The 11,532-nt window shown below is 52.8% G+C and overlaps 1 pseudogene; it reads left to right on the top strand.

Annotated features, from left to right (window-relative positions):
- The first annotated feature begins 4,562 nt into the window (after positions 1–4,562).
- On the top strand, positions 4,563–8,103 carry LOC111535878 (annotated as a pseudogene).
- The last annotated feature ends 3,429 nt before the right edge of the window (positions 8,104–11,532 follow it).

The raw sequence follows: 11,532 nt of genomic DNA, 5'->3' as shown, positions 1-11,532 counted from the left end.
TGGTCTACTTGCTAAACTTTATTTGTAACTCAAAATCAATACAGGCACACTTTGGGGGTCATTCACAGACGTGTGCACAGCAGGGAAATATTTGAGTCACTCAAAGCACAAGTGTGTTCCCATCTGAGATCAAAAAAGGAGAAGCTCTGCCTTCTTGTTTCAGCTCTCATACTGTAAGCAAGAGTCCTCTTCTGGGTCTATTTAGTACCACATATTTCCTATTTAGTGCTTTTTATTAGTGATTTCACCATTAAAAATGACCCCAGGCATGTACTTAAGTGCTGTCTAGTGTTCATAGAGCAAAATGGCTGGGATGCACCTTATGGAGAAAATATATGTATTAGATAAGCTTTGTTCAAACATGAGTTATAGTGCTTGTTGGTCATAATTTCAATACTATTGAATCAACAATATGTAAAATATAAGGTGTTTTTAAACAGAAATACACATGAAACAAGGTTATATATTGATAGACTGATGAAAATATTGTGATGACAGGATCACGGGAACTTCACCCTGTATTTCCCCTAGGATCAATGTTTCAAGATTGCCTCCTTCAGTGTTTGCAGTGACTTTTTAGAATGTCAATATCATGATAATGAGAATCAACTTTGTATTTACTCAGTGAAATCACACCAAACAATGATAATGGACACTTACTTAACATATGCAATAACAAGGATAAACATGTTACACAATAGAGTGTGGGAGAAGTGAAGCACAATATAACTTATCCCACAAATACAAAGAGAAAAACATGCGTATTGTTAGGAATATGTAATTGGGAACATATTGTTGGAAACATATTTTTGGTAATATGTAGATATGTAGAAAACAACTAAAAGAAAAGAAAGGCAATGAAGAAGACAGGTTCAGAATAAAGGTTACTCCTCTTGAGGCTGAAGGGAATAGGATCAGAAGGGAGACCACAGGGGACATGAAAAGTGAGATTTCTGTGTAGAAAAGCACTTCCATAAATGCTTGCTGAGGGAATAAATAATGGGTAAACCTGGAACTCTAGCACTGACACATCCCTAGAACCACATAAGGAACTTTCATTTTTCCCTATTATGTTATTTTATTTTTTATTTTTTGACACAGGGCTTCATTTTGTGGTCAAGGCTGGAGTGCAGTGATGTCATCAAAGCTCACTGCAGCCTCAAAATACTGAGCTCAAGTGATGCTACCACGTTGGGTTCCAAAAGTGCTGAGATTAAAGCATGGGACACAGAGCCCACTCAAAAATTTCTGAATGAAATCTGCATGTCCTACGCCAGTACCTCAAACTTGACTAGATTTTAGTCAAAAAACTAAACCCGTAATTTCCAACCTAAACTTGCTTGACTTCCTATGTCCCTGTCCTACTGATCACCCCACCAAGCAGTCACTCAAAACAGGAATGTTAGTGGTCCTCGACTCCTGCCTCCCTGTGGTGGCCATGGAAATGTGCCCTTCAGATCTCCTGCTGCAGGGAACAAAGCTGATTGACAGACCCCAGCTGCCACTTCTCTGGATCCATCACTGAGTTTGCCCCAAGACCAGGCTTCCTCTGGGAGCCTCCCAGCCAGTGATGGAGCATGGCAGGGGTATGTGGCTGCGGGACAAGGACTCCTGAACTGACAGCTGTGGCTGGGGACTTCACATCTGTGCAGCCGAATCTTAGTTAGAACTAAACTCCATTATGAGATTCCTAGCCGGCCCTACTTCTCCCATGTCTCTCTTATGGATGTGACAGTTGTGTTGCCCACAAGACTCTCCCCACCTGCTTCTGCTCCTTCCCCTTTATCATTCACCAGCATTTGCCCTATAATAATCCTTCCCATCCAATCACATCGTGGCCTCTAGATTTTTGGGGGACCGAATTAACAAAGGAGGTCCTAGTAGTGGTCTGAGGAAAGACAGCAAGCAGTAAGAGGGGTTTTATGGATGTGCCCACTCACCTCCAGAATGACAGAGGATGCCATCCTGAGTGATATGTGGAGTATGGATGATCTCTAGCACCAGGTGAGCTACGGATAGCTTAAGGTTTCACCCTCAGTCACTCATCGTAAACATCCCAGTGGAAGGTCTCACCTTTGTCAACAAGAAGATTCGGGCTTTTGAACAGGATAGAGGAAAGAATGTCTACATAAATGGCGGAGTTAGCTGCCGATGTCTAAATATATTGACGCCCTTCGGAGACGTAATGAGAAACTATGGGATGTCACCAAACAGTTCAGGGCTGGGTGTAAGACCCAGAAGGCCTCTTTAGTTGCTTCCAGGAAGAGCCTCACCTCTTGCAGAAGACGAGCAGACACAACTGAGGAGCACCACATCAACATAATTTGATAGCAAATGACGGAGAACTGCAGAGACAATGGCACCCTCAAGCAACACAGGCCTGTTATGCGACGGTCAGGGCCCTGTTTGGAGAAACCCAGTCACCTGAACTACGGGATGGAGATAGCTGGATGGAGTGTGAAGGGTGAGCCTTCCTGTCCTAGCAAGAGCTACCCTGGGCCGCATGCTGGTAGGGTGCTACACAGCCCTGGCACCCACAAAGCCATGGGTGCCTCCCTCAGGGGCTGCCCCGTATGCTCTCTCTCACCTCGCTGGGTGATGCTGAGCCAGATAACAGAGAACAGAGAGAGAACAGAGATTATATGCCAAGCAAGAGATAGCCTGTACAGGCAGGAGACAGGGAAATACCGCTGGGAATGGATTTTGAGAGTGCTGGATCAAGGGTCTGGAATATATGACTACATAAGTAAGTCTACTCGACTACAGGCACTTTCTGGTGTCGTGGGATTTAACACCCTTGCAGATGCTTTTTGCAGTTTTAGGAGGCTCAGCTCTAAGCACTAACTCCATGAAGCCCGTCTGTCTGGTTTCCGACCTGCAGGTGACACCTACCGGCCAAACAAGTGACCTTGGGCAAGTCCTGAACCTCTCTGTGCCCACTTCTCCACGTGTAAGAAGGTGGCAATAGCAGGCATTTCCACCTAAAACAGTCCCGAGGATGAGTTAACATGTATAAGGCCCAGAAGAGAGCCAAGCACATAGTGAATGATGCATAAGTTGAGTTTCACGGATCCTGCCAAATTACCCTCCCAAGTGGCTGCTCTCTCCCTTTCTCCCAGCAAGTGAGCAAATGCACTGGTTTGCTCAGGACCTCTCCTACCCCTAGAATGGTTAAGCTCTCTAAGAGTCACAAACCTGCCGTGTGAAAATTGAGTTTTGATTTTAGTTTGCACCTTTAGGGTGAGTGATGGTGAGCATCTTTGGGGTATCCTAGACCATTGGTTGGACTTCCAGCTTTGTTGAATAAACGACAGCAACAGCGGGGTGGGGGAGGCTGGGGGAGGTGGGAAAACTCTGGCCTGCCCAACCACCGCACCCACATTCCAATCAACCCTTGTAGGCACACAGCCTCGTGCCAATTTGATCACCTACTCTAAGAAAAAGAAAAAAAAAAGATATCCAAATTGGAAAGTAAGAAGCTCAATTATCTCTGCTGCAGATGACATGATCTCACATGGAAAAAACCCTAGCATACACTGCACCAAAAAACGTTCAAAACCTGTAGACAAACTGAGCAAAGTTGCAGAATGGAAAAGCAAAATGCGAAAATCACTGGCATTTCTATGCCCTAACAACAAACTATCCAAAAAAGATAGGCGGGAAACCAACGTATTTAGAATACCAGGAAAAGAACAAAACCCTTTGGAATACATTTATCCAGGGAGGTGAAAGGTGTGCATAATGAAACCGACCAGACACTGACGAAAGACTCAGAAAACAAATAAATGGGGACACATCCCGTGCTCATGGTCGGGAAGATGGTTAACACGTCCGTGCTACCCAAAGCCGTTACAGGTTCAACGCCGTAAGTCCCCAGGAAAATGACAAAGGGGTTTTTCGCAGCACTAACAGAAACAACCCTGAAACTTCTGTTTCTTGACTGTGGGCCTCCTTGTCCATGTTCTTATCGGGCGCTACCTCTTGGTGTGGAACGGAAGCTTGAAGCTCCTCTGTGCGCCGGGTGATTGGCGTGCATCATGACATTTACTCTCCCAAGCTGATGAGCTGGGGGCGGCTCTCTCATTGACCCCTGCCTTACAGATGGGACACTGGGGCTCAGAGACGTGGCTCTCATTGGAAAGTATGTGCCTGGCCGCCCGAGGCGGCAGGACAGGAAGAAAGAGATGGATGGAGAGCTCCAATGCGCCCTGGCCCCAAGAAGCTATCGGAGCGCAGCCACCCAGTCAAATGACAGGCGTCGGGGTAAACCAAGAGCCGGTGTCCTGATGGTTACAGCCCACAGGCCCCGCCAAACAAACGGAGCGCTTGTTGGCAGAGGGTGGACCAATGAGAAGGCACGGTGCGGGCGTTGAGGGTGCACAGAAGCCACCGCTGTCTGGACATCTCCTACTGCCGCCTGGAGTGAGGATGGCGGTGACCTGCAGGCCTTGCTATTCCTGTCGCATGGCCCCCTTGGCTGGGCTTGACTGGGCTTGGCTCTTCCCTCCCACCGTTACCAGGACTACCGTCTCCGCACAGCCCAGGCTGCCCCAACCGGCGCCATGAGCTCCCCAGACTAGGTGTCCGTTTGGGGAGCCGGTTTCAGGTCAGAGGGTGGCGAGCAGGCTGGCGCCTGCAAGGCCACTTCAGGAGCCCCTTGGGGCCACGGGAATGTCCACGGCCTCGATTTGGGGGTGCTGCACAGCAGCGAGGGCGAGGGTGAGGGCAAGAGTGGGTTCTCAGATCCCGAGGGCTTCAGCTTCAAGTCTGAGAGCAAATTGACAGAGCAGGGAAGGGTGGTGCTCTGGGGCTGGGAAGGCCGGCCTGACACCCCAGTAGACGACCAAGGGGACTGTGTGGACTACTCGTCCTACCTGACTGACGAGCCAGATGCCATCGTGCCTCTGCCCAGCATCCAGGGACACACGTCCCCAGAAAGTGCCACTGCCAAAGGGTCCACTGACATTTGGGCGGACCTGGAGGTGGATCCCAGTGGGAGTGGTGCCCTGGGCCCCAGCCCTGGAGAATGGCAGCAGGCCTCTGCCGGCCCTCTCCACCTCAGTGGTCCTGGGCCAGGCCCAGCCTGGGAGAATCCAGAAAAGGGGCTAGAAGAGCAGACGGAGAATTGGCGTGGATCCCCAGCAGCCCTCTGCGAAAAATCCCGCAGGGCCGTCTACCCACGAGTCTGATTCTGCAGAAGAGAGCAGCAGCTTACCACTGATGTGGGTGGGCATTCGCGGCAACGAAGGAAGCCAGACCAAGCCCTGCAGCCCCAAGAAGCCAGCAGACACATCCAGACACGCAGGCTTCCACTGCAAGGAGAGTTACCTGCCCGTGCTGGGCCGTTTCCTGACCTCTGCTCCCCGCGGACTCACTCCAGTCATGGAGAGTCCGGCTGTGGGAGAGCTGGAGGACTCTCCCCGAAAGAAGAAAATGCAGAGCAGGACCTGGGGAAAGGTGGAGGCCAGGACCAGCTGCTCAGGAGCTGCCACTGCAGGGGCTCTGCCCTGGGGCCCTTAGAGGAGGAAGATGGCCCAGGAGAAGTCCCTAGGGGGTGCCTCTCAACTGGCCCCGGGGAGAGCCTTTACTGCCTGCAGAGAGAGACTCCTTCTGTGGAGAGAGGGCCCCTCCCTCGGAGCCGGCCACCTTCCCGCCATTCTCCGGTGTGCGGACACAGGGGATGTCCAAGAAACCACAAAAGCCTAAGCATAGCAACCCTGGGAAGAAACCTGCAGGAAGGAAGACCAGGGAGTCCCAGGTTGCGGCCAGAGAAGATAATAACCCAAATAGAGATGCAGTCCCAAGGGTCCACGGGAGTAGGCCTTGGGACTTGTCGCCCTCCTCTCCCTCTTCACCCTCCTCCTCTTCTGTCTCCCCCCATGCCTCCTCTCTTCCAGCATACACCTGTTTACCCATGTCCCCTCTGTCCCTTGCTCGAGGGTTATCATCAGGAGCCCAGGGACACTAGAATGCCCAATCGGGGTCTTCATCATAGGGACACACGTTAAGGGGAGCACTTGGTGTGTGACAGGCATGCCTTCGGACACTCTGCAGGGGTTCTACTTCCTCCTCCATGGAGGAGCTGGGAGGGAAGGCAGGGCTGGCAGCTGGTTTGGATGAGGTGACCCCTTAAAGTGTGGGCCGCAAAGCTGGGGCGTCTAGGCTCATCAACTTCCTGATTCCTCCTTCCTTAGCTATTGCCTGAGCCACCTGGCAGGCTGCCTGCGCTATCTCAGTATCCCCAGTGTTTTCCCTGGCTGGGCTCTGCCTCCTGGCCTAGGGCTGACTGAGAGAGAAAGTGCTAATGAGATTAGGCTACGGAGTCTCCATCTTACCACAATCCCTCCCCACCTGTACTCACCGCCCGCCCCCACTGTCAGCCTGACTCAGACATTTCTGTTTTAGCTTCCCACACACAGGCCAGTGCTGCCTCGCCTGTCTGTGCGTCATGGAGAATTCAGCAGTGGTGACCCCAACATCAGAGCTCCCCAACTTCTGGGACGTTCAGAGCCTTCAGCCTACAGCCTGGGAGGCCTCGTGTCCAGACACCGTGCACCCTCCAGTGAGTCTCGCAGATTTGATAGGGGTGGAGGGGAGAGGGGTCGGGAGGGAAACCTCTGGCTCTGTCGCTTCTGGGGGCTCAGCCTTGTTCCCAGGCTTCCCCGCCCACCCAGGCAGCTGTCCCATGGGAAATGGGGTGTCGATAGGACTGGCTTTAAGCCACATCCACCTCTCAGTGGGGTTTGTGTGGTAGAGGGCAATTTGGAGCAGCGCCCCAAACTCCAACTCTGGAAGGAGACTTTTGGTGGTACAGAGCCCTTTTCTGTTAAGTCCTGCTCAGCCACACTGGCCCTCCCAGGGCCTGACTGTGGCTACTGCACTGCTGGAGTCCAACCCAGAGTCACAATGCTAGGGGGCTACAGGTACACATGGGCTTACACTGGAGAACAGGGAAGGCAGTTCCAGAGGGAGGGTTGGAGTTGCTGGGCAGAGCATGGGCAACGTGTTGCCAGCAGAGGGTGACGGTGCTTCACTTTAGACCCTGCTAGGCCTTTTCCACCTCACTGGGAGGCTTGGAAGCTGGATTTTGTGTTCTCTTTCAGGTGACCAGCAGCCACCTGTCCATCCTCCAAGACCAGAAAGGCAGCAGCAGCCCTTGGGAGCCCAGGACTGTCCTCGGGTAATGCTTTGTGTGGCTCTTAGAAATAGAGGTCCACACTAGATGGTGGGATCCGTGTCCAGGTTAAACTGACTTCTGCGTCCCCCTACCCCCCACCTCCACCCTCCACACCCCATGGAGAGAGGATGCCTTCTTTCCATTTAGGGTTCTGTGCCAACCCACCTCACCACTGGGCTGCAGGCTATGGGGGTTGTACGGCCTGGGGGAGAGAGGGAGTCTGGAGAGAGAGCAGGCCAGAATTGACTAACCATTTCTCTTCCTCTGGTGTCTGCTGGTCTAGTGCATCCAGCTGCAGAGGGAAATTGAGGACCTTACACAGCAATTAGGTATGATGGAGCCCTAGCTGGGGCAGGGATGGACAGCGGTGTCTTTCTGCAGGTGCCGGGGGCAGGGGTGGGCTGCAGGTACAGGCGGCGTCACTGGGACTGACTTTCCTCTGCGGAAGAGAACCAAGCAAAGCCTGGCCCTGGAGCCTTCTGTGCCTTTCCAGCTAGGGGTGTGCACAGACAGCAATGTGTTGTCTGAACTCCATGTACACTTGGTCCACAAGTCTCAGAGATCTCCTTCGCTTAGGACGGTTAGAGATACCACATGTGTTTTCCCTTTAACTGCTGCCTGGTATGGCTTGTATGGATTTTTGCTTACTGGCTGGCTTATCTGTCTTTGAAACATATTCTGAACGGTTCTGGGTTGCCCCAACACCTGAGAACCACTTTCCCACTTAGAAGGCATTTCCACATTTAATTCAGGTGATGGGTGGGTGAGTCAGTCCCAGGGCTGGTGGGGTTTCGCGTTGCAGAGCTAGGTGGTTCCCCACAGGGGCAGGGGATGGGTTTCTGTATCCCTGGGTCTGGAGTGCCCGGTTCTGCCTCTCTGTTTCAGCGGCCATGCAGTTCCTCACTGACAAGTTCCAGGACCTTTGAAGTGAGTATGGCACACACCATGCCCCTTCCCACAATCCTGGTAGCTTAGGAGGGCTGTAGGCTGGCCCTGGCTGGTAGCCCATCCCTGAGCCTGCTGTTTCACAGGTTTGAGCCAGCATCTTCCTACAAGACGAGCAGCTGGTACCTTTGGAGTTCTGGAGCTGCAGCCAAGCAGGTTCCCTCCGTATCCTCTTCAGCCAGGGCTTTCGCTCTTCCACTGCATTTGCACACTTCCCAATGCAGTTCAAAGCAGTTTGAAATAAAGTCATTCTCATATTCTGTGGTCTGTGATCTGCCCTCTCTGCGACTGTTGGGAGTGTTGGATTCAGTGTGTTGCTCCCTTCCCTGACACTTAAAGAACAGTTCCCCTGGGGCTCTGTGGTGGGCCCTCTCCTTGCAGGGCACCTGGGCTGGCCTCTGAGCAGCAGCCCTGCACTTGGGCTCACCACAATGCCGTGGGTCTAGGTGCTGTGGGGGCCCTGCCTGGCCACAGCAGCATTTCCTGCCTTTCCCTTACATGCCCTGCTCATGTCCCTCCTCTTCTCCTCTTACTTCGGGGTCTCACAAGTCCCCTTCTTCAGCGCTATCCTCCCTCCACTTCTGCAGGAACTGATGGCCTCCTAGAACCCTGGTCTTTCTCTTCTTTTCTCCTGCAGTTCACCATCTCGGTTTTGCCCTGTCACCATCCTTTCCATTGTGAGCATCCTTGCTCTCCCATGTGGCTTGACGCTGGTGGTCTTTCCTGCACGGTTTTTTCCATACTGTTGAGGACCACGTTGGAGCTTATCCTCCCACTCAGGAGACCATTCCTCTTTCTGGAGACATTATATCCCTCTGGTGCCACCACACACATGGTCAGGTCATCTGGGCCAGAAACCAGGTAGCATCCTCGGTTCCTCTTAGCCCTCATATTTGAACCTCAGTTACCAAATCCCATCAGGTCTCCTCCTTAGTTTCAGTAGCCAGGTGGAGACAGAAGCCACATCCCAGTGGGCGGCTGAGCAAAAGAGAAGGTACATAGAGTGCCGAAGAAAAGGGCAGGGTAGTCTCTTGGTTGGAGGTGGGGGCACTGAGTCTGTTCTGGTGCCTGCAGGCCAACCTTGTAGAAACTGCCCACTGGCAGCTACACGGAAGGTGGATTCCTCATCCTTGGTGTCCTATAGGGGGCCAACAGCCCCTTCTCCAGCCAGTCAACTCCATACCCTTGATTTGAAAATGGCAAGGGTGGTGTGGATGCTAGACAGGGCAAGTGTGGATGCTAGGCCCGGCTGTTCTTTGATGGTCCCTGTCAAATACTGTTCCACCACCCGCAAGGCCTCAGGATTTTGTGGACGTGATATTTCTGAATCCCTGATCAGTCTTTCAGACCGCCGCTTGAGGTTACACAAGATTTCCTCGAGTTCCCTGTTCTGCCTTCACCCTTCCTGAGAGTTGGGATCACCCACTTCCTTCAGCCAGAATCCTGGGCTGGGCAGGCCCCAGACTTGGGCACAGATTCCAGTTCCAGTGAGGAGGTGTGTGTAGGTTCTGCCAGCTCCCATCACCAAGAGACTGGGTGTTGAACAGACAAAGACAATAGAAATGCAGATACCATTCAAGGTTAGTGTGTGTGTGTCTGTGTCTGTGTGTGTGTGTGTGTGTGCGCGCGCCTGCTTGAGCATGCCCTTGCAAGCACCCAATTGGGAATCAAATTAATCATGGGTGCTGTCCCTTGAGGGAGAAAGGGCTGATTGACAGAGTGGAGGCAGTGGTGAAGGATACCTGAAGGATGGAATGCACAAAAGCAGGGCTGGGATTCACTTTTTACAAGAGGTGTTGTTCAATTCTAACACCTAGAAGGCTGTGGAGTAGGACAAATGGGACATCCCCAAACACAGGGATGGGTGTCAGGCTCTCAGGATGCTGGAGGTGCCACAGTAGGCTCCTGATCCTCCGTGGGATGGATGGGATGTCTCAGCACTCCCGTGTGTGGGTGCAGTGATAACACCTCAGTCGCTGGTTGGTGCCTCATCTAGGAATTGGGGAGCTCCTGTGGGAGGATGCCCCAATGCCAGCTAACAGAGATACGGGCAGGATGGACAGTGAGGGTGGAAAGTGGGGAATCGGGACTGCCCTGGGACAGCTGGTCGAGTTCGGTATCCGCCTTCCCCCATACTCTCTCTGTGTCTCCCTGCCAGGTCCGTGGTATGAGTTCAGTGAGGGGGACCGTCACACATGCGGTGGGCCAATCACAGGCCTCAGACCTGGAAATGAACTGTGATGGGGACCTACGCTATCCACCTCAAATCCCTAGCCTGAGATGGTTGGCTTGATTCCTCGGGCCAAGGCTTTGATCCTGACACAGATGGTTGTTTCTTGGGAGGATAACACAGCGGGGTGGGCTCTGGAAAGGAAATCTGTCAGGGGCTCTCCAGCTTGGGGTTTTGCCACCGGAGACATCTATGCAGGTTCTGGTTGGGTGAGAACTCCAGCCCCAGGCACTGGCCCGGGGGCCATGGGCCATGGTCGACAGGGTGTGGAAGGGGATAAACCTGTGGAGGGAGTCGTGGAAGGCATGAACCCATCCCTTGGCAGCTGGATTTGCCAGCCCCGTCTCTCAGCACACCACCTCGGTTCCATATTCAGACCACCTTATGCACAATAATGGGGCTGTAACATGAATACCCCAGGCCATGGTGGGGCGGAGCCTTCTGGTTCTAGGGGAAATAAGTGCAGAATCTGAGGCTTCTCAGATTAGAGGAATCCATTTGGGCCCCAGTGGAGAGGAGGAGGTCGAGCCCCTCCCCTTATTCAGTGCCCACCTTGCTTTTCCCTCAAGTCTCCTCTCTCACCAAGAGGAATGTGGAGTCTGGCCTGGAGAGTCTTAGTCCCCCTCCTGCCTTGTCCTGCCACTCAGTTCATATGGGCTCCAGAGGTCTGCTGAGCTGCATGCCTGCCCTTGATGCAGCCGCTGTGGCTGAGCCCTGAGCAGAATCACACCTGCACTCGGTGCCAGAGATCCCACTGGCACATTTCTGGATGAGACGTCTTACTCGGTTGGCAGAAAAGAGCGTCTCCCCTTCAGGCTCCAGCTGGGTTTGAAGGTGTGTGAGTCTCCTCACATGCATGCCAGTCAGAGTCCCCAAGGGTGGCCGTCCAGGTTGTGGTGGAGGCTTAGGGCACTGCGCACGGGGATGTGAGATGGCAATCGTAGGATCATAGTGGTCACGGTGAGTAACAGGATGAACTTTAGCCCACCTGGAACACAATTCTGGGTGAACTCGGACAATCTCATGCTCATCTGTCCTCAACCTGTACACCAAGATCTCCTCCTTTTCCCCATACTTTTTCTCATCATCCGTTTCCTCGAAGGATGAAGCCAGAACCCATGTTTGCCAGGTACGGTCACGTAGGCTGTGGCCACCAGGGTGGCCATGCAAACACTACATG

The sequence above is a fragment of the Piliocolobus tephrosceles genome, chromosome 12 (genome assembly GCF_002776525.5).
Source record: "Piliocolobus tephrosceles isolate RC106 chromosome 12, ASM277652v3, whole genome shotgun sequence".
In the NCBI taxonomy this organism is placed as follows: Eukaryota; Metazoa; Chordata; class Mammalia; order Primates; family Cercopithecidae; genus Piliocolobus; species Piliocolobus tephrosceles.
This window is presented reverse-complemented; position numbering and strand designations above follow the sequence as displayed.